The 22,983-nt window shown below is 44.5% G+C and overlaps 1 protein-coding gene across 1 annotated transcript in view; it reads right to left on the reverse strand.

Moving 5' to 3' along the window:
• Maf (MAF bZIP transcription factor) overlaps window positions 1-22,983 on the reverse strand; it is a 328,033-nt gene that overhangs the window by 203,627 nt on the left and 101,423 nt on the right. The window lies entirely within an intron of this gene.

The raw sequence follows: 22,983 nt of genomic DNA on the forward strand, positions 1-22,983 counted from the left end.
ATCCCCGCCTGCTCCTCTCAGATGTCTATCACTCCATGATTTGGTGCTCTGAGTTTGGTCATTTCAGCATGGTAGAGCATCTTCATGTCAGTTCTATCCATGATTCACAGCTCTGGAAACTACAGTATCACCCCTCACATTCCTGCACTGATCTGGAAGATTTTCCATCACTCTCTGGGCCCTGTGTATGTCATTTCTGTTAATGGTCAATTTACCAATGTTTCTTATCTAGGTAATCAATCCTCTTCCCGTAGAATCACTGTATGCTCCACTTTTAGAAGAAAGCTTATTATTCACCAAGAGCTCAAGAGGAGTTCTCTATGCAATAAAACACTTTAAAAACTATATTATGTGCCATGAAATGGGTTTTTTTTTCTGTCTTTTTTTGTTTTTGTTTTTTTGCTCTGGGAAAAAAAAAAGAAAGAAAGAAAAAGAAAAGAAAAGAAAAAAGAAACATAGCCCTTTCCCAGAATGATCACTAAATTCTGTAGACTAGTACACAAATAATCCAACATCTACTATATGCATAGACTAGTATGCATAAAATCCAGGAGACTAGTATACACATAACCCAATACATTAGTATGTGCATAATCCTGCAGACTTGTATACTCATAATCTGATAGACTAGTATGCACCAACATCAGGGATACTAGCACACATGTAATCCAGTAGACTGGTAGACCAGAAGAATTGTATACACAAGATCCAATAGACCAGTGTATGCATAATCTCATAGGCATGTGTGGTAATGCTGCATTACTCAGGCTGGGCACTGGAGTAATGTGGAAGCAGAAGGAATGAGAGACCTTCAACGCCTCCAACCCTCAAGAGACCTCGAGAAGATACCCTTCACACACATCAGAAAACCTTCTGTATTTTCTTCCATCTTAATGGGGTGGCTTTTATTCCCACCTGTCACAAGCAAGATGCATCTGACATATTTACATTAAAATAACTTCAGATCAAGTGGTGAAGATGGTTCCTGTTATGTCTTTAAATACCAAATGTTTAGCAATAAAAAGTAATTAACATGGGCATTCCTTTGGTGAGCAAGACAAATCTACCAGGAAAAGAGGGAGTTAAATGCCCCTGATCACCAGCAATTTATTCACCTATCATCTGGGCACAAGGCACAGCTGTGTCCACACCACACAGAGCCTGTGTGCTCACATGGGGCCCTGGAAATCACCCTGGGTGGACAACCTCGCAGCAGGATTTATGGAGAACAATCTTACTATTCAACTCCATTCCATTCACTCCCATTATGGCCCCTATTTAAAGCCTCCATGAAAAAGGTCATTTATCTCCAGGCACAAATTGTCAGAGCAGTGTTTTATTGATAGAAATATACCCATTCTGTTTTGACAGCTACCCAGCAATAGATAAACACACTCCTTCTCAATAGGTCTGATGAATTAGGGCCCGCGGGGCAGACATACTCCAGAGGGATCTTCATACATTCAAGAAATGTGCATGGGAGCACCTTATGGCATGCTGAAAAACTTCGACTATTCCAGAATCTCTACCTCAAACTGGGCTCAGGGCATGGCAGAAACATCAGCTACTAAGTCACCTCAAGTAAAGAAATCGACTCTTTGCAACCTTGAGCTAAGTAACAGATGACAGAAGTCCCCTTTGCTGAACAAGTGTCTTCAGCAACATGACCTCTGACTGTGCCTTCACACCCTGGCAGCCAGCTCTGCAGAAGCTGTTCTCTACGAGGCAAAAACTCAAGCTCGACTTTTCAATCAGATGGGGTTTCCTAGAGTGTGCTCTTCTTTGGGGGCCACTTTTTGTTAAAAATTAAGCCTTTAGCATGTAATGGTTTTATTTATATGCAGATACATGTTGGTTCTTTGCAGAATGGGAAAATAAATCTCTTTTGTTGAACACACACACACACACACACACACACACACACACACACACACACACCCCTCAGGATCTATGTGTTTGCTCTAGTGATTCTGTGAGGCCTTGTTAGAAATTTGGGTCAAGAGCAGCCTTGCAGGAATTTATCAAGGCCTGATCCATAGAGTGGTCACTGCTGTTGGAGAGAAAACCTACTTTGAATCACGAATCACACTGCTAATTAAGATGTGTTGGAAAGGGGTCACCCTCTCCTTGGGAAGATCTCTCTCCAAAAGAACTGCCAAATCAGCTCTGTGGGAGTTTTCTGTGCAACAGGTGTCCTCTGCAATTTGCACTTTGGGTTGACACAGCTTCTCCCTGGGCTTGGTGGCAGGTGGAAAGGCACAGCTCCGGAAGCCAGGCATCTCTTCAGACTTCAGAAACGAGTAGCACTTGGGTTTTTTTTTTTTTTTTTTTTTTTTTTTTTCTGCATGATCCCATTCGGACAATGATACTACATGGAATGGAACGACTAATAATAATACTAAAAATGTCAAGTGCAATGCTGAGAAATGTCAGTATTTTCTCATTCAACCATGTCAGCAGCAAATCCAATCTGAAATATGCTGACAATGGTGGAGCTAGGAAAACCAATATACTTGATGAGCCAGCTGTCCAATAAATTATATATGTGTACATATACATTTGTATGTACTTCCCCAGGAGGAAGAGACACAGGTGATGGGGCTCTGGGATGGCGTGGCACATTGCAGAATGTTCCATCCTCCTTAAGAGAGGACTAAGCTTAATAAGTAGTGAAGGGACTCCTGGGTGATCAAGGTCCTCCAGGAAGGTCACAGTACCTTTCGTCAGGGTGTGCAATGCCACTACTATTGGAAATCAGAGCCAGTGTTAGCCATGGCTGCTTCCCTCACATAAAGAAGAGGGCGGTACCCCTATTACCAGCAGAAGACTGCTCTACCCGCCATAGAGACTGCTTTATCCTCAGAGGTACTCAGGGCTATCTGTTTTTACTTCCTGGACAAACATGTTTAGATGCGCTTTAGTCTATCTAACGACACAGAACAATATGTACAAATTAGGATGATATGAAACGCATGTGTACGAAGAGGTTGCCAATTTAACCTAAGTACATTAACCAAAAGATCAGTTGTGCAAGTTCAACAAGGCGAATCTTCTGCTCTGTATTGTGCTTACCTGAATTTTCCAAAATTCAGCATTTAGCATGAATCGCCTTCTTGAATAGAGAAAAATAGGTGTTGGTAAATGCAGTATCTGTGTTTTTTGTTACTTGGGTGTCATTATGTTATCTTTTCACTGTGCTGGTACAGCATGAAAGATAATACGTGACCCTGTGCATTTGTCAAAAGGCAGGGGCATGTTAGCCCTGTCCTTTCTCAGGCATTGTCTTGGGTTAGGGTCACTGGGAAATGCTTTTCCTCAGGAAGGTCTCACTGTTCAGAGATTTTTGCAGAGAAACAAAAACGACAGGAAAAGAAGTACTTTTTCTTTTTCTTTTTTTTTTTTTTTAAATTTAAACATATAGATCTTCCTTCCCAGTTTCAGAGGGAAGCCTATAAGTTGTAGAACATTTGATGCAACAGCTAACATTTATGGAGCTCAGGACTTCATGTGCACTATCTCATTTCTTCCCATTGCACAACAGACTGCGGGCCATTCATCTTCCAAATGTTTGGCCCAGGAGACCCAAATCAGCCAGTGTGAGGGAGAGGTGGGGCGCCTGCATTTCTGCTTGGAGAAATTGTCCTCTAAACCATGACTCATCAATGATTCAAAGAAATGCAAGACAACCCAATCAAACCATCATGGCTTGTGTTCTTCCAAACCCTTTCCCGTCTGCTACGTGCCTCTGCTTGGGCTTCTGGGATGACTGTAGAGCACAGGACATTAAAATCAGTGCCCTTCAGGAGCTGAATTCCCCGGGACGATCTTGTCATGGATCCAGTTCTATTTCCGCATTATCACTTTCGTGCAATATCTCATCTTCTATCAGCACTATTCTGTTTTCCTGTCCTAAGTTTCATGACATATTTGAATACCTGAAAGGAAAAGTCGCCTCCTGTCATTCTTCATTTCAACCACTCTTGCAGATAGATTCTCATTCCTGTCACCAACATTGCCAAGAACAGCCCTAGGCGTGTAGCTTTGAGTTTTGGGGTGCATTATAGCTTTGTGTGTTTTCTGGGTCAATGGTCATGTGCATTTAAAATGTTTATATCTCTTGTTGTGTTAGTTTCTCAAAAAACTTACTAGGTTTTTTATTCATTTTAACATAAATTTTAATCTTTTAATTACTGCTCACAAGCAGGTCTTTATTTATAATGGATACAAACACTTGACTATTAGAAATACTGCAAATGTTGTGTTTACTCCTATTTTAATCATTATTCATATAGTTTTCACTAAGCTAAATTCTATAGTGTTTGATAATCAACCTTATCAATTTCTTCCTTTATTTTTTTTCCTAATGTTAGGCATTAGGCTTAACAGAATCTTTCTCCCAATTTAAGTATGGTGGTATTTTCATGAACTTAATTCTTCCCACAATTCTGGTAGCATAATTAATTCCATGATTCTGGTTTCAGAATTAAGTTTACGAGCAGAAGTACCAACACATTTCACATTCTTTTTTTTTTTTCTGTAAATTTGTGTATGAACCTAACAAAGAATGAATAGCCAATTGTGTCAACCTTATGTGTTAAATCATCCACTTGGTTTTCCCTAATTTGAAATATTGTGTTTGTGACACACCACACTTTCATATGTAACCTCCGCCATTCAGGAGTCTGTACTCTGATCCCTTACTGTATGTGTACATTTCAGTGATATTATCATATCTTTAATGAATATAGCCTTTTATCTGATAGAGTAAGTCAGCAATATCTTCCCTCCTCATAGTAGAGATGTTTAGACTGCTCCCTGTCAAGCATTTTAATTGGTTCTTCTGCTTATTAATTCTTCCAGATGATCTTTGATTCAATGTGTCACTTTAAACTATCATTTAAGATCTTGAGTGAAAGTGGGGTATGGTGATACATGCCTACAATCTCAGCACTCAGAAGGCTGAGGCATGAAGATTTCCTTGAGTTTGAGGCCAGCCTGAGCTACATAAGTGAGTTCAAAGCCACCCTATACTGTGTAGTTGGATCCTGCCTCAAAAACAAAAATCTTGAGTTAAACTCCATAAAATGTACAGTTTTTTTTTGGTCAATGTTGTCTTTTTTTTTTTTTTTTACCATTCGAGACCTTGGAATGTTTCCCCAAAGCTTATTTTAAAACTTTAAAAATGTAGTAACTTTTCTAGATGCCTTATTAACTTTATTCCTTTGAAGTCCTCAAATTTTTCATCTTGTTTTTGGATGGCTCCTCTCCCTTCCCTATAACATTTTTCCAACTATTTATTGCTTATATTTACATAATTGATTTTAAAATATTCAAAATATTTTTCTTTCTTTTTTCCTTTTTCAACTTTGTCAGTGTTCTGTATTATGACTCCCTAAATGCCTCCTGTAAGCACCCTTTCAGGATAGCAGAAAGAATTTGGCATTAGGTATCCCATCCTCTGGGTTGAAACTGTATTTCTTGACCACAGCAACATCAAATCCTTCGTCTATACAGCAGGCATAGTACTAGTGACTCTAGCAGCCCTGGTGAGAATTAGTTTTTGTAAATCATGTTCATTTTAAGTGTCTTCCATCATTCTGTGTATGTAGATGGCTATAGGATGTCATGATAGGTCACCTGGATGATGTCATTTTGGGGGTGGTACATCTGAGGCGGATGAGCTGCTGTAATAAACAAGTCTCAAGTGTAGCTTAATGCAGTGTCATCTGTTTCCTGTGTGCACAACAGTGCAGTGGGGCGTTTCTGGCCAGCTACTGCTCGGTGAGGTTACAAGACCCAGGCTCCTTCCAACTTGTGGCTCCATCACCCTCCAGACCTGGTCGCCATCTCAACTCAGCCCACAGATGAGAAGGGGAGATCACAAAGGCATCCACAAGAGGGTCACATGTCAGGCCAGAAGGTCCTTTACTGTCACCTCCATCTCTTCTGTTGGCCTAAAACATCTCACAGAAAAAGATTCTGGGAGATGTGGTCTAGCGATAAATCCAGGAGGAAGAGGACTCTGTCTGCTGAGAATATCATTGTCACCGTCACAGGTACTATTTGGAGAGAGAAGAGAATGTGCTTGTTCCTTGTGGTTGCTATTTGAAGAAAGGAGAGAGAACACTTGTGTGCCTGTGGTAAGTCTGAAATAGTCCAAGAGAATGGAGCCTGTCCCCAGGCAAGAAGTCCCTGTCTTCTTAACAGCTTTCTACCTTCTTTCCCCATGAAGCTTGTGACCGATGGGTTCCTTGAGGAAAAGCAAGTCTGCCATGCTTTTGGGGGTTGCTTTCTGTCTTGTCTGAGAAGAGGGTGGAAGGCAGATAGACAGGAGCCTCGCTTGTTGTTCTGGTTTCTGAGATGGCACCTGTCGCTGCCTGTAGGAGACCTCGTGCCAGACCTGGACTCCACTTTCTGCCCAGTGGGAGGGCAGCTGTGTCCCCTCCTCTTCCCAGGTCAGGCTTATCAGCAGCTCCTCCCCGCAGAAATTCTCTGGCTGATTTCACTCTCTGGAAACTGATAATAATAATAGCAGCAATGGCTGAATTTAGCTGATTCCTTGCTCTATCCAAGCACTGAGCAAAAATGTCTGTTCCAGGGACACTTGCCCCTCGCTGTTCCAAGAGAGGCAGCTTTAATACTCCTGCCATTGCAGGATAAACTGGGGTCCAACCCAACTGGGTAACTTGCTCAGGTCCACAAGGAAGTAGGAGCATCTTCAGCAGCCTGTCCACACAGCTTTTAATAAGAACCACAGGCTCCCCATCGCTCTGAGTTTAAAGTCAAAACTTGTTACTCCAGTGAGCATTTTCTTCTAGTCTGGTGTCTGACTTCCTCTGCAGATTCACCTCTTATTGAGAACGTACACATACACACACACACACACACACACACACACACACACACGCATGCATGCACAGACACACAGATACACAGACACACAGACATGCAGGCATACACACACACACACAGATGCACAGATACACAGACACATAGACATGCAAGCACACACACACACGCATGCACAGACACACAGATACACAGACACACAGACATGCAAGCACACACACACACACACACACACACACACACACACACATCAGCACAAACTGAACTTTGTCCACATCTGCCAGGCTAATATTTCATTTCCTTTTGTGATTACACTCATACATGGCCCCGAAAACCAGGGCAGGGGTGTGCCTTGATCTACAGGCAGTGGACAGTACTGGATGGTTTTAAGTGAAGCAAGGATATAATCTGATTTACAGTTTAATAAGCTCGATCTTTCTGCTCTTGTTAAATGCAAACTTATCTCGACACCCCAAAAGGCTTCCTTGAAGTCCCGTATCGTTAACATCCAGTGGCAGTTGGATCTGCAAACTCCACGTCGTGTTTGTGGTATGGCAAACCTGCCCTGCAGACACCATACTTACTACCAACACTGCCTGGCTTTCGTATCAAGTGTAGTTGCAGGGTTCTTTCCACTGTAAAAGCTGGAATCAAGCGTTCCTTAAGGTTCTGATTAGGACAGGGTTTGATTTCTAGTCTCCAAGACCTCATGGAACATCTCCCGGCTCTGCTGTATGTAGGACAAGCAGCCAAGCTGGATGCAAAAGGCTGGCACTGGCAGCGTAAATACGTGATTTTATCCAAATCTTTAGGCCGCTTTTTTCTTAAAACTTTAACATTGTTTATGAAGGATTTTCCCTACACTGCATTTAACACTTTTCCTCCTTGACACAGTGAATCTCACTGCAGTCTTTGGAACGGGGCTAGAGCTCTAATTTAGTTGTTTTCTGCAGGTGCGTTGCTCTGTGACGCCCCATCCCACCCTAAAACAAATGCAAACTGACAGTGCTTCTGTGAGAAGAGTTCTGGGAGATGAAACCCTAGAAAGAGCTGAGGTGGGCAAAAAAGGGAAGGATGATAAAAAAGACTTTTTAAGCTAAGTTTGGAATAAGAAGCAAAAGGAAGGGATTGGGAGCGGGTGATGAAACTTGGGCAGACGACAGCAAGAAAGCAGAAGTGCTTCGCTCTGATTCTGCTTCCATCTTCTCCCCCAGAGAAACAGATCTGAGAGCTGGAAACGATCCTGCACGCACCGTTAGGATGAAGGAAGCATTAATTTTGAATAAGAGAGCAGGCGTCCTGTCTGCGGAGAGCTGGACTAAGTTAGCTGGTGGCAGAGTCTAGCAGGGTAACGACAAGCGTGAGGTGTGTCCAGATGTGGCTGGGTGGCACCAAGTGAGAGCAGGGGACCCCACGTACTGCCCACTCCACCCCGTGTCACGGAGATGTGCACAGAAATGCTGCCTGATCTTAACACATTTGCGAGACAAGCCAGGACCATGATGGATTTTGTGTTTCCATTGCCGAGAATTTTAAATGCCAACAAGAAACTCAGAATTTTCCAAAACATTGTGTGGATCTAAAGAACACCTGCCCCAAGCTCAGCCCGGCCTGAGGTAGCCATTTTGGAAAATTTGCTCTAAGTCAATTCTGCTCTGCAGGGTACCTAGTAATGACCAAATGCTCCAGTGAGAGCACCACAGAGGGGTCCTAGGGTGCTGTTATTTAAGGTTTCCTAAAGGGTCAGCATGGATTCCTGAAAGTAGATTGGATTCTGACCTTGATTCTTAGTAACTACTTGGATATTTTACAGATGGTGCATACTATGTGAAGAAAAAAATCAGAATACCCGATTACCACCATGACTTACAATCAAGAACTTTTAAAAAGGGCCGTTAGACTGGGACTCAAGGAAATCACATAGAGAAGGCCTCAAAGGTATGTAATAAATTCCCAACATGCAGAAATGTGGCTGGATAATCATTACTGCAATTACTAAAATCATAATTTTAGGTGAATCTGGGGGCTAAAAAAAGAATCACCCAAATCCCAAAGGTATTGCTTAGTGAATCAATAGAGTCCCATTTTTGGCAATCATTCCACAGGAGCCTAGTATTCTGCTTGTTTTCATTAACCTGATGAAGAACTGTATAATGACAGAATAGGTCTTAAAACAGCTTTGAAAACAGGTAGCCTTATTCATTTTTAAGTCATGGTGATATGTGTTTACCTCTCAGATTCACCATCACTACTAGCTGTGTGTGTTGGCGAAATGATGTGATCTCTGGCCTTCAACTTCCTCTGCAGCAAGGAGAGAGGAGAGAGCTGTAATGAGTTCTGTCTTCGGTAGGTTTGTGAGGACTCAATAGAGTGCTATGGGTGCGGGACCGCATGTTACTTCCTTCAGGGAAGATGTTCAATACATGTTGGCAGCCTTAATAATCATTATTTTATTATGATTAACAAGCTTGCAGATATTAAATCTATTTCAGCATCACCTAGGTTTGACAAACTTAAATGGAATATCATCACTGTTAATGAAGGGATGAACGAGCTGGTGAATTAATAAACAAATCTGTTATGTGGAATGACAATTCCAAGATTGGAAGGCAGAGCAAAAGGAAGGAAGGAGGAAAGGAAAGAAAGAAGGAAGGAAGAAAGGATGGAAGGAAGGAAGGAAGGAGGGAAGGGATGAGTTTTTTGCATCATGTGAGATACATCTCAGATAGAAGCTGTCTCACTCTGGGATTTCCATCTTCAGAGTCCACCACTGCAGCTGGATTTAGACTCTGTTTGAAGGAACAATCAACAATCCTCAAGGGCCTTGGGTAGGAGCAGTGCTGCCCTGAAACCCTAGCACTCACACCGGCCATCCTGAAGTAGAGCTGGCCTCTTGTGTCAATCGAAAAGACTTTGGCAGCCAAGTTGATCTTCAGGTTGGCACCTCTGATTTTTGTGATGGTCCACACAGTTGGTTATGAAGAAGATTTCTGGAGTACAGGGATTGACTTGCAAATGTTCTGTGGGTGAATAATGTGTGTAATCTTAGCTGGTAAATGCCTTAATGGAAGACTCTTCAGAGTCTGGGACAACCACCTTATTTATATGACTCCATCTCATGATAGAGGGAACTATGCATCTCCTGAAAGAGGGGCAGGAAACTTAAGATGCATTGTTACTCACACACGACTTCTCCACCTCCTTCATCACCAGACACCTAGCTGTGCTGTTCCCAACAGACCGAGACCTTCTGGCAGTTTGGGAGAGAGAACCACTGTGGGAGACAGATTTCCAAGTGGGAGCAGAATCTGAGCTCAAGTCATGGGTACTTCAGTCATGTTGCTGGTATAGCCACTGTCACCTCCCTCCTGGCCATTCCCTCAAACTGCAGGTAAAAGATGGCTTCACATTTAAATAAGGGCATCTTGCCTCCCTGGTGTGAAGCATTCTTTGTCAATCCACTGGACCCAGAACACTGGTGAAGCCCTTTACAATGGCCTGCAAGGACGCCTCCCACGTCCATCACTCCCTTTTTCCCATCTACTCCCTACCTCAAATTTCAGCTCCATTTCATCATCTTCTCTGGCTTCCTGATGAGCTCAGATGCCCTCACGATAGCTGTCACTAAGCGAGTCTTCCCACCCTCCTGCATATGTGCTGCCCAACACCCTTCAAGAAGAGAAGAGCAGGGGTACAGGAGTCCACGGTGCCACTGTCCACTCTAAGAGGGTGACAGGTGTGGGTGTGTGCAGGAAAGGCTCTGTGCTGCTGGTCTACAGGCATTATGGAAGCCCACTTCTTGGCTATAGGATCTGTGAATTTAAAAAAAAAACAGAAATTAAGCAATTTGCCCAAAGTTAAAAGCGGGATCTGAACTCTGGTAGGTCCAGAGCTTGAGCTCATAACTTTAAGCCAGTGGTTCTCAAGAAATGCGATTCCTGGGCTCCATCTCAGAGAAAGTGATTTAGAACCTCTGGGGGTGGGCCCTGCGTTCTGTGCCCTAGCCCAGCCTCCGGCTGATTCCTATGTTTCTTCAGACTTGTGAACCATGACTCTCAGGCCTATTTCCATCTCATTCTAGCTCCACACCATGGTTCTTGATGAACACTTGAATATGGAAGGGAGGCGGGGAGAGAGGGAGAAAGAAGACAGGCAGGCAAGCTTCCTCCCAAAGAATATTCTGAAGTAAGTGGATGGAGGATCTCTTGTGGCTTGACCATACTTTAATCTCCAAATTGCAAAAACATTAACATTATTGATTGATCAGACATCAATCCAACAGAAATTTAATTAAATTAGAATGTGTCACTGAGCAGACCTGGCTGCATCATGCATAAATCTCAGGTAATAAGTTGACAGAGAGACAGCACCACTGATGCTCCCCTCGCTCACTTCGGCCTCGGCCATATTCCTCTTCATCTTGGGCTACAGAGGCCTCACACATGCCCTGGGGAGAGTGCAGGTAAAATGGGGTGAAATCCTGATTTATGGCACCCATGGAGTCTGAAATGGCTGTGATATCCAAGAAACATCTTCCCTGTGTGATTTACTGCTGCCTCGGGCCGGCCAAATAGCACTGGGGGAATGCCCCTGGGTGAGCCCAGACCTACTGGGGAAAGTGCTGAGCCAGCTGAGATCTCCTGGGAGAGGGGATTAGCACTTGGGGTGTCCTCACAGCAAATGTGTCCTCAGCAGGAAGCCAAATCCTCAGATGGTAGAAGACCTGCGCTGGTGTGGCCTGTCTGCCCTTGCCTCATGAATGTATTTTGGTGTCAGTGAGATGCTGCACCTGCTGTCTCAAAAACAGGTCTGGAGTGGCCCCAGTGGACCTGGCTCAGGGCCACCAGATCCTCAGGGTCCCAGGCACTAAAGGAGCAGAGGATGCTGGGAAGCCATAGACGGTGGTAACACAGGCCCCCCATGCCTGGAGAGATCTAAATTCCTTGGGGTAGAGGAAAGGGTGCCTGAGGACAGGAAAATCCAGGTGGCAGGAGAGAAACCAGAGAAGCAGGCACCGCATGGTGGGTTATAAATACCAGGCTATTCTTATCCTAGGGTCAGGAAGGCTGTGGGGAAGAGACCCTTCTAATGGTGGCCTCTTGAACCCAAAACTTTTGCTTTCGTTGATCACCTTCAATCAATCATGGACTCACATTTCCTTTATAAATGTCATCCTCCATTAGGGAATGATGTTGTTTTGATAGCACATGTTTTGGAGAGGCCACAGCCTCTCCTGTGGCTGGCAGTGCTTGCTCCTTAGCTCCCTACTGGTGTACCCCAGGCCTTGCTCTGCAGCAGAGGACCACAAACTGCAGCCCACCCAGGCCTGCCACTTGTTGTTATAAATAAAGTTTTATTGGAACACAACCACACCTATTTGTCCACGGTTGTCTTCATGCCATAATGGCAGAATTGGGCAGTTGAATCAGACACAGTTTGAAGCACAAAGCGAAACATATTTAATATTTGTTCTTTGATAGGAAAAGTTTTCCATCCTTATCCTAAGGAAATGCTAAGTGGCTAAAATCATAGGCTCAGGATTCAGACAGATCTGAGCTTGAAGACCACTTCTTCAGCCCATTAGCTATATAGACTTAGATGAATGAAATTACCTCCATGAAATTCAGTCTACCCCCATCAGTGGCAATAATCAAATTGTGCACCTCGTGGAACATTATGAAGAGAAAATAAGTTACATGTTAAGAAAACAGCCATTGCAGAGGTCGACACTCTTATACGTGGGGCTACTTAAGGCTTATAAACTGCTTCAAAGCGGGAATTTTTGTTTTTCTTATTGCACAGATACACGTTATCTTCACTTTGAAAAGTAAACAATGATAGGAATAGGCCATCGCGACCTTGCTCAGAAATGGGGAGTCTGCTTCTTCCTCTCCCCACCCCCAGGCATGAAGGCAATGTCAGGACATTTACAAAGAAACACATTTCATCACAAGACCCACACTGGCTTTTTTTCCGAGATATGCTTACATTTGGAACGTGAAGGATGTCCCAACAGATCATGTGAGCGAAGCAGATAGGAACGCTGTTTCTGAGGAAGTGGGGACTTCCTTGAAATGTCCCTTTCCTTTGTCCTCTGAACCCCAACGCTTGCCCTGGTTGGATCTTTGCCAACAGGGCCTCCCATCCGCCCTTTCCTGGCAGAGCTGGCTGGTGGGTGCTGGGCAGGCAGAGGACTGGGCCCCCAGGAGCACAAAGGTCCCCAGAGTTCAGGCTTGCAGCCGGGGACCTGGTAGCAAGGTGCTCCCACCTTGCTGGGGTGAGAGGGCATGGAGTGAATACACCAGCACCTCCTGGGGTCCCCAGGTCAGGGTCCATACTTTCCAATATCAGTACATATACCATTTCCGGGAATGACAGCCAACACTGACTAATTCAGATATTATGCTGAGCACTACATTTAGTCTCACAACAACTGGGGGGGGGGGGGCAGGCACTATGTTTTCTTCATTTGCCAGCTGAGAAACTGAGACTTAAAGAGATTGGGTAATCTGCTTTATAGCAGTGATGGCGAACCTTTTACAGACAAGTGTCCTAACTGTAACCCAGAACCCACTTATGTATCGCAAAGTGCCAACACTGTGTTTAAAACTGAATACTGAAGTTTCAGTTTAGAAAAAACAACTCACCCATTAATACCTATCATTATTTACTTTTCATAATCTTTTTTTCTTAAAAGAAAAACAAATAACATGCAAGTCAAATGTTCGCCACCACTGCTTCACAGGAAGGACTTCAGCCATATTCTATGTGAGGCTTGGGTCACAAAAGGTACTCAGTACGTATGTGTTCAGTGGTAGATGGATGAGCAAGTGGTTGACAGAGCTCCATATGATGCCAAAACTGGTGCGCTTTAGATATGCACCCGGACCAACAGTATCCCAAGAACGTGGCCAGGTGAGAGACATTCAAATGGTTTTGTTAACTAGGAAAGGACAGTAGATTGGAATTGTGAAGGCCAAGGTTTCCTCCAATCTGTCAACTAGCAGGGCACAGCACATCATCTGTAACCCAGAAGAGAGGAAAGGGAAAGGGAATGAATGGATGGATGGATGGATGGATGGATGGATGGATGAATGGATGGATGGATGGATGGATGGATGGGTGGAGGGATGGATGGATGGATGGATGGGTGGAGGGATGGATGGATGAATGGATGGATGGATGGATGGATGGATGAATGGATGGATGGATGGATGGATGAATGGATGGATGGATGGATGGATGGATGGGTGGAGGGATGGATGGATGGATGGATGGATGGATGGGTAGATGAAGTGTGTCTCTGAATTCCTCAGGGATGTTGGTGGACAATAAATAGAAACCATCATCATCAGAGTTTCCATGAACACCACAGCCCTGCCCATTGTCACGGTCATTCTTATAGGTGTTTATTGCACAAATTGGCAGACACGTGTTATTTTACAGGTTCACATTGGTTGCACTTTCCTACCTGGCCTGCTTGGTACTGCCCGCTTTCTTGCCAGAGAGAAGGAGGGGGAGACAAGGGTGTGGAGGGGAGCTTCTCTGCCCCAAACTGCACACGTTTTCTTTCTTCCCCCTTTCTCACAAAGATGGGTCCTAAAAGCTCCACATACATCATGGAAAGCTTCATAAAATCCAACTGCCAATTTGCAGTATGCCCTGTTATTTTCCCCACTTTACAGATTCTTAAAACTGACCCTCAGAGGAATCACAGGCTTTGCCTAGGATGGCTGATGATTTATGCTATGTGTGGCCAGGCTGTGTTATGATCGGTGAGCCCAAGACAGCCTGGCAGGTATGTAGTCTGCTAGGTGGTCCATTTCCTTTCTTTTTTTTTTCTTTTAGTCATTACTTATTAGCAAACTTTCCACAATGGGTATAATTTTTATTTATTATTAGAGGAGAAAAGTTCTAAGTCATAGAACTTGTTCTAAGTCATAGAGCTTCTAAGTCATAGAACAGTCAATAATCACTGACAACCTTGGAGAAGACGGCTTTGTTGATAGGGACACACGTCCTCCATGAGACCTAAGACAAAGCACAGCTCCTCACTGGGAAGGAACCCACTGTCCCACCCCTGCTGCTCCTGGGTTCAGCATCTTCCACCACAGCCTGGGTCCTTAGCTGTGGTATTGATTATAAGGAGGCACCATGGATAAGCATCTGGGTCAAGTCTTATAGGAACATTTAGATGATGTGGCTCCCAGCCAGCCCTCAAGCAACTCAAAATGCCAATAATGGAAAAAAGTAAATATCTACCTGGATAAAATGCCAGCCTGCCATGGGAAACTCAATAACCCCACTCCCAAGAATCTATCTAGCAGAAACGAAGGTGCATGGTCACACAAATTCTTGTATATGAATCCATTCCCAGGAACATCATTCACAAAAGTCAAAAAGTGGAAAAACTCAAATACCTATCAACTGCTGACCAGATCAGGAAAATGCACCTGTAGTAGGGTATTATTCTATAACAAAAAGAGCAAAATATGGACATATGCTACACGATATCATGGCTAAACCTCAAACACATACACTAAGTGAAATAAGCAGTTATAGAAAGAGAACAAGCTGCACAATTCTGTTACATACAACATCCAGAAGAGGCCCATCTATGGTGGTCAGGGGCCCAGGAACAGGGAAGAAATAGGAAGTAACTACGAATGGGTATGGGGTTTCCTTCTGGGCTGGTAAGACTGTTCTAAAATTAGAATAGGACACTGGTTGCACAACCCTTTCTATACTGACCCCCACTGAATTTCACACTTTAAACTAGTGAATTTTATGATATATATTAATATAAGTGATATTTCAATGATGCTGCTTATGAAAAAGGAACAGGATCAGCCTCAGCAAGGACACAAGTGATAAAGGAGTGTTGATTCCAGGTATAGAGAGCTTTAGCCAGATGTGTATTAAGCAGCGATGCCCCAAGAGCTGCCCAACAAGGTGTCTCCACCAAGGGACCGGCTCTGGTCCTGATGCTCCTTTCATTCTGGTGGGAAGGGTGGACCAGAGGAGTAGACTCCCACACTACAGCTTGTGAGGGGAATGATGAAGAAAATAAATTGAACAGAGGGATTGTGCCATTAGGCACACCTCTTTTGGGTAAAGTGACACGGAGCAGAGGACTGGATAGAACACACCTTCACTCCTGTCCCCTCATCCAGGTCCCAGCCCCAAGGGGTGACCCTCACGGTCACATCCTGGGAGAGAAGCCTCAGGGCAGTCTCACCCTCTCTGGAGGGGGCGGGAGTTTGTCTCTCTTTGCAAGCTCTGGGTGTCTGTATGCAGATAAGACCAATGAAAGCTGAGAACTCCCAGGAGGCCTTGGGCTAAGGGGACTACATGGACATGTAAAGTAGCAATGGCTGTCCCATGAACTTCCCTCCCATGACAGTCCAGGGTAAGCAGCCGAGGGAAGGCTCCATGGTTGGGTCTTTTAGGATGGGAAAGACTTGCTCACGGTTTCTCCCCAGAGCTCTGGGGTTGCATCAGATTGTCGGGGAGGTTCACCTGTGCGGAGCTGGGAAGCCCACAGAAAGAACACCTATCTGGGCCAACACCATCGGACAAACCATGGGGCAGAGAACCATGCGTAACCTTCTCCACTCGGGACAATCCAAGATGTGAAGGTCTTGGCCACTGTCCTGAGCACGGCTGCGACACAGCAGGCTGGAGAAAGGGCACCAGGCGAGCGTGTCTTTATGACATTATTGATTGATTCTCCACCTGCAGTTGAAAACCATGCCCAGACAGACAATAAAAATAAGTACTTAACCATATCTCGAGCTAAAATGGATTTTACACTTAAAGATACAGCTGATCAGGGTGAGGATTTTAATGGCATTTTTCAGTTTTAAATTTAAAAATAAGCAAAAAATTAAATGAGAAATCACCCAGGTTACCCTTTGTGGGATTCTTCTCAAATGTCTCCGGGCTCATGGGAGCTGGGATATCATTTATAAAGTAGTCAGGTAGGGATGGATCAAAACACTTCATTTTGTTCAATGATCAATGCAATGTCTATCAAGAAGGCAGGGAAAGCAAGATTCGGGGGCAAGAGGAGAGGGATGGAGGAGCGAAGAAGAGGGTGAGGAGTAGAAAGGCTGGGGGCTGCGCTGGAATAGTTTACAGTCTCTCACTTAGACCTCGGGGCTACCCCATCTTCTAGAATTTTCCAGATGATACGGAAGAAGATGATCCCACTAGACATCTTAACACATTCTGTATTTTCCTCTTTGGAGGAAATTACTTCAGCTTGTCCCATACTATCATTATTTCTAAAAATGAGAAGCTCCCTCTTGAAGAACAGAAATGGTGTCTGACTAATCCATGTATACTGACCACTCATCTATGCTAGTGAGAGCTGCCAGACTGGACAGACACACGGACGTGGGAAGGGGAAGGATAAAGTCAAAGGCAAGGGACAGGGAATGTGGTGTGCCCTGGTGCTGCCTGCCATGAAGAGCACATTGGCATAGACCCCACAAGGGCCAGGTGAGGCTGGGTTTGGAGACCAGAAGGCGAGCCTGTGAGGGTGAAGAACAGGCCTCCAAATCACAAAGTTGGAGTGTCCTTCGCCTCCTTGTCTTCCCCACATCATGTTGCGTCTTGTGAACAACCTGGGGTGGGTTGTCATTGCTGGATGTCATTACACACCTCAGCAGTGGGGAATGCATGGATTCATCCATCCCACAGTGATCACAGCCCTGCTGTGCACTTCAAACACTGCTGGGGACAGAGCTGATGATGGGGACACACTTAGCCTTAGGAATAAGGCGATGCACAGGAGGGGGCACCCTGGCATCCCAACAGAAGCATTTCTGGATGTCCCTTCTCCATGGCACCTCCATGGCAGGTGCAGGTCAGCTGGGCCCCTTTTCAGTACCTTTGGGGCATCTGATAAAGAGCATGGATTTGAAGTTAGAATTGGAGGGAAAGTACCAAGGTTCACAGCCTACTTCCTGCTGGGAGTGACACTTGACACTTCTGAGACATTAGCTTTCTGAAAGACTAAAAGACTATGTATGCCTGTAAGTAAATAAAGTGGATAGGTAGCTAGACAGGAATTAGACAATATGAGACTATGTAAGTTTTAAAAACTTACAATGGTAAAAGACATTACCAAGAACCAGGCCATGAATATGTTCAAACCTGAGGGGAGTGTTTCGAGGGGATTAATGGCAATGCGTATTTTGCTGCAATAAATATTTCATTTTACAGCGTTTGTTAATCACCCCTCATTATCAAGCATTTATGACAATTCTGTCAAATGAAAACAAGACAGCGCACACTCATCAGCCTCATTCACCAGTTCTGGCACTGTGTAACTTCCGGCTCTTCTCCAAAGTCTAAATGACCAAGAGTGGGAAACATTTTGAATCAACTCGGGACATTGCGTCAGCCATGACAGCACAACTAAAGACTCTCATGGGGCTGGGGACTTAGCTCAGCGGCATAAGCACCTGCCTTGCAAGAACGCAGTCATGAGTTCAATCCCCAGTAAAAAAAAGACTCTCATGAATGAGAACTTCTAGAAGTGCTTCAGAAAGAGGCAAGGATGCTGGGACAAATGCCTTTGAGGAGTGGGTGTTTAGCGGGTGACTAACGGCAATGTGCCTTTTTACTGTCATATTTTTTACACTTAAATACGAACTGCATTTTGTGATCTGACTTCATATTCATATAGATATGACTAGAAAAAGTTATATATAAGTGGTAATACCTTGTTTCATAGAACTTTCTGTTCATGAACAGCTCAGTTCACAAACAGAAGTGTTTGACAACATTTTCTTTCCATTTGTGAAGTCCACGTGGAGTGATAAATAGCACCATGACCGTCTCCTCTATGTGAACATGAAGGTACCCACATTACTCAGAATCAAAGAATGAAGTTCATGAACTGAGTATATATATATGTGACTAAGAAAGACCATGAGTGACTCTCTAGAGAGAGAAAACTATTCTGACAGGCCCCAAGGCATGGGTCTAGTGGTGAGCACCCTTTTGTCAAAACTGATCGCTAAGAAGTATACATGCCATTGTATACAGGTTCTCCCTAAATTCTGCAAAAATGCATAATGATTAAGTGGCAGCGAGGGATGCACCGCGCGTGACACAATGGTGATGGTTACGAGGGCTCTGTGGTGAGTATGTGAAGGTCTGTCACACCTGCTGCAGCAGAATTCTTGGGTGATTCCCACGCCCCACACCTTTATAGGGTCTCCTGTATTTGGGGTTAGGGGCAGGCTCATGGTCTGAGGAGGGGATTTGCCTTGATTGTGTCCCACTACATGGTAAAGGTAGAGGGATTCTGCACATGCACTTAAGGTCTTTAATGTCTTTGTGATAATCTGAAGCCCTCAGAGGAAGACTTAGGCTTCCTTGGATTCTCGGACTCACAGCAGCTGGCCTTGAAGATGCAAGCCTGCATGAGGTCTGCTGCGAAAGGAAACAAGTTCTGTCAAAAACCTTGTGAGCTTAGAGAAGCACCTTGAGCTTGCAGTAAAACCTCCTTGGTTGTAACCCTGCAAGAGCTTGCGCAGGGGCCCAAAGGAAGCTGCATTCAGACTCCTGACTCACAGAGACAAGGCAAAACTCAGGCATTGTCTAAGCTGTAAGCGACAGTGATTTGCTCTGCAGCAGTAACAATCTAGTACAATTCTTGGTGCCTGGAATTTTGGTAATAAAAAGTTGAAGCAATTAAATAAAGTGTGAAAGTGAGTGAAAACACACGATTAAGAGCAGGGACGTAGACTTGGATTTGCCTCCTGACTGTATTTCTTTCTTCCATTGTGATCTTGGCAAATTTTCTTGTTCTTTCTGAACCTCAAATCCTTGGTTTCATTCTCTTCCGGATGAGAAGGACGAGAAGATCTCTCTCTTTGGACAGTTGTGAAGGGGAAGTGAGAGGACCAGGGATTCCATTGCATGCCAGGAGCAGGAGAGAGGGCAGACACAACTGGTGAGGAGGCTGACAGGATGACAGTGAGGGAGTAGATGTGGCATCACATGGTGGCGAGCGGCTGTCACACACTCCCTGTGTAACCTTAGGCAGTACAGCCATCATGTCTGAGCTTTGGTGTATCCGTCACTGACATTTTTAAAAACTGTGACTTCCTATTAGAAGAGCTCATGAGACCGTCTCTGAGATTCACACTACCATCCATGGCCATCCTGAAGCTCTCGGCAGGGCTTCTTGTCCCAGAAGGTCAAATGCTACCCCGCCTGCCACGGTTGACCAGCCCCACCTAAGGACATCAAGCATTTTTGACAAGGCCAATAGATGTCCCCAGAACACTCCAGGGCAAGAAGGGAACAAGGACAGGAGCAATGGTTGAAAGGGCCCAGAGAGGCAACTGCGGTAATTACCTTAATTTGAACTTGGCAGTGGACAGAGCTGTCAGTGACGGTCCTCTTCTTGGGGGAAGGTAGCACTGGATCATTTTAATGACCATTCATGCCTCTGTTGTTCACCACAGCTGAAAGATGCCACTTTAAAACCATGGGATCTGAGAGCACGGGTCCAAGGAGGGGCACAGAATTGCTGGACACAGAAATGGAAGTGGCTTTCTAGGACCAGGTCAGTGGACTTTGCCCAGAGGGAGGGAGCTCAGCTATGGAAGCCTGGCTTGCTTGGCTAAAAAACATTCTTTCCCTCATGTTTTCTTCCAGCAAAAGAAAGCAACTTTTAAAGCCTTTATTCCTACCCACAGGGAAGCAAACATTTATTGAGTCCCTACAATACTGCAAGCACAATCTCGGCTGCTTTGTGTGTGCTCGGTTCCTTAATAGTTCGACAACCGGGATTGTTTCCTTGTTCTGCCCCAGCCCTCCCCTTCACCTTGAGCTATTTATTTATTTGCATCTTATTTATTATGAGAGGTTTTGCAAACTGCCTCAAATTCACTGCACAATGAAGCAACTTATTAAAAAAATAAATACTCAGAACTAAGCATTTTTAACCCTTTTTTATAGATAAGACTAGAACTTCTAGAATAGGTTGCCTAAGGCAACTGGGCTATTGGATACAAAGCCCAAATTTTAAGCTTCATCCAGATTTCCAAGTCCTCCTCCCAATGCCCTTCGCCTATAGTTTATAACAGCCAATAATAATCACAGGGATCCTCGAGTGACAATTTTTCCGTATGTTACTGTCTATTATGTGTAAGCTTGCAAAGGAGGTTTTTAATTTTCTTGTTCCCAGAATACAGAATGAGGCAAAGTCTGGGGAAGCTTAGGAAACTGCTCAAGGTAACAGTACCAAGAGTGTCTGGACAGGACCGAGCGAGGTGATGGTTTGCAAAGTCTGTGCTATCTTCATGCATGACTGGAGAAGAAAATTAACATCCTGAATCACACAATTAGGACTGGGGGTGAGTCAAAGATGGAGCAATAATGGGGCCCTTTCCAGAGTCCACTTCACCTCTTGTTTATGGAATCTTGGTATCACTATCCCAGCATGCCAGTCTATGGGACATCTTAGTGTTCTGTCCAGGGTACCCTTATCCATCTGAGTGCTCACCAGTACATTCCTGCAGACCAGGATACAGCTGGCCAGATATAGCTCTCTTGCATCTGTGACCCATCCTGGGATAACTGTGTGCCCTCCAGCCCCCCTGTATACCATTCAGATACTTCTGTGTGCCATCCCAGTGCCCTATTCCCATACTTCTGCACCATCCTGCTGTGCCTGTGGACAAATCAGTGTACAATGTACTATCCAAGAGCAACTGTGTACCACCATGGTGCCCCTGTGTCTTGTCCCAGGAAACTATCCAGCAGTTGATTCTATCCCAGCATACAACTCTACTATTCATGTGTAAGTGCCATAAAACCAATAATCATTATTATCTGACTGGCTATGTGCTTGATAAACAAGAGAATGCTTTACTTCAAATGTTTACATGAGCATCAGTTTTTGGACCTGCCCTAACACTCTTGGTCCTTTCCTGAGCTTGGTGCTGGAGTGGTATTTGCCAAGGAAGGGGTATCATTACAGGTTTCAAGGGCTGCATTTGCCAGGGATTGGCTCCCTGCTGACAGTGAGATTCCTTCTGCTCAATTGGAGCACAGCTAACTCCCTTGAATCTAAGGAGAAGCAAGAGAGTGTCAGAGACCACAGCTCTGAGCCTTTGAAAGCATATCCCAGCCCATCACTTAGGAGGGATGCAGTGTCTCTTCCCAGGAGAGAAGGAGAGGAAAGAGACTTTTAAGTGCTGGGTCGGTGCTGACACCCTACGCTAAAGATAAATTCTGTTACCTATTGGCATAGTTGACCTGATTTGAAGAGGAGAAAGCTGGTGATCAGTTCAGTTGTTACTTGGCTCATATCGCAAGGCCAGTTAACAATGGGCAAGTCTTCGTGGCACAGAGCCCCCAAACCTACACTACTCCCTAAAGATTTCCAGTGGTCATCTGCCCATGAGACTGGTAGGAAAGGACTGTGGTGACCCTGTAGAGGAGGGTGTCACAGAACCCACTGTGCTGCCTGTATAGGTCAAACTCCAGGGTAGAGGATTAATAGATTTTTTTGGCTTGTCCCCAAATATACGTTGACTGCCTTGCTTGGTCTGTCTGAGCTGCCACCACTTAGAATCTCTGCTTCAGGTAAGGACAAATGTAAGTATCTGCACAGGTAGCTGGTCTATTCAACCCGTGCCTCAGAAGGGACTGCTCGAATCCCCCAATTAGTAACATCTTGTCGGTTTCAATTCTTTTCCAGGTGAAATCGGACAGGCAGAATTCTCAGCTGAGGTGAAAGATGTTTTTTTTTTTTTTTTTTAAAACACCTCTAAAAAATATATTTTTAATTGGTTTGGATTTTAAAATAAAACAAACCAACACCAAGTACAGATGGGTATGACCCAGATCGAGATGAACACAAAAGAGAAAGGGGTGAGTACAGATCCTCCTGTAAGTCAGGGGTCAAGAGTGTCTCTATTATTAGGCAGTGAGAAAAGGGTCCTTTAGTGCTGGGCTTCGGTATCCAGGTGATGTGCTGGTTTTGAACTTGACATTCAGATGTCCTTTTATTTTTCACTATGGAGTGGGGACAGAAGGATTGGGGTAGGTGTAGGAGCTCTCAATGAAGTCTCGGAAGCAAGGGACAGAGCTGTGATTAGGATT

Source organism: Cavia porcellus, unplaced genomic scaffold (genome assembly GCF_034190915.1).
Source record: "Cavia porcellus strain 051 isolate PalLab524CR breed Dunkin Hartley unplaced genomic scaffold, mCavPor4.1 scaffold_4, whole genome shotgun sequence".
NCBI classification, from domain to species: Eukaryota; Metazoa; Chordata; class Mammalia; order Rodentia; family Caviidae; genus Cavia; species Cavia porcellus.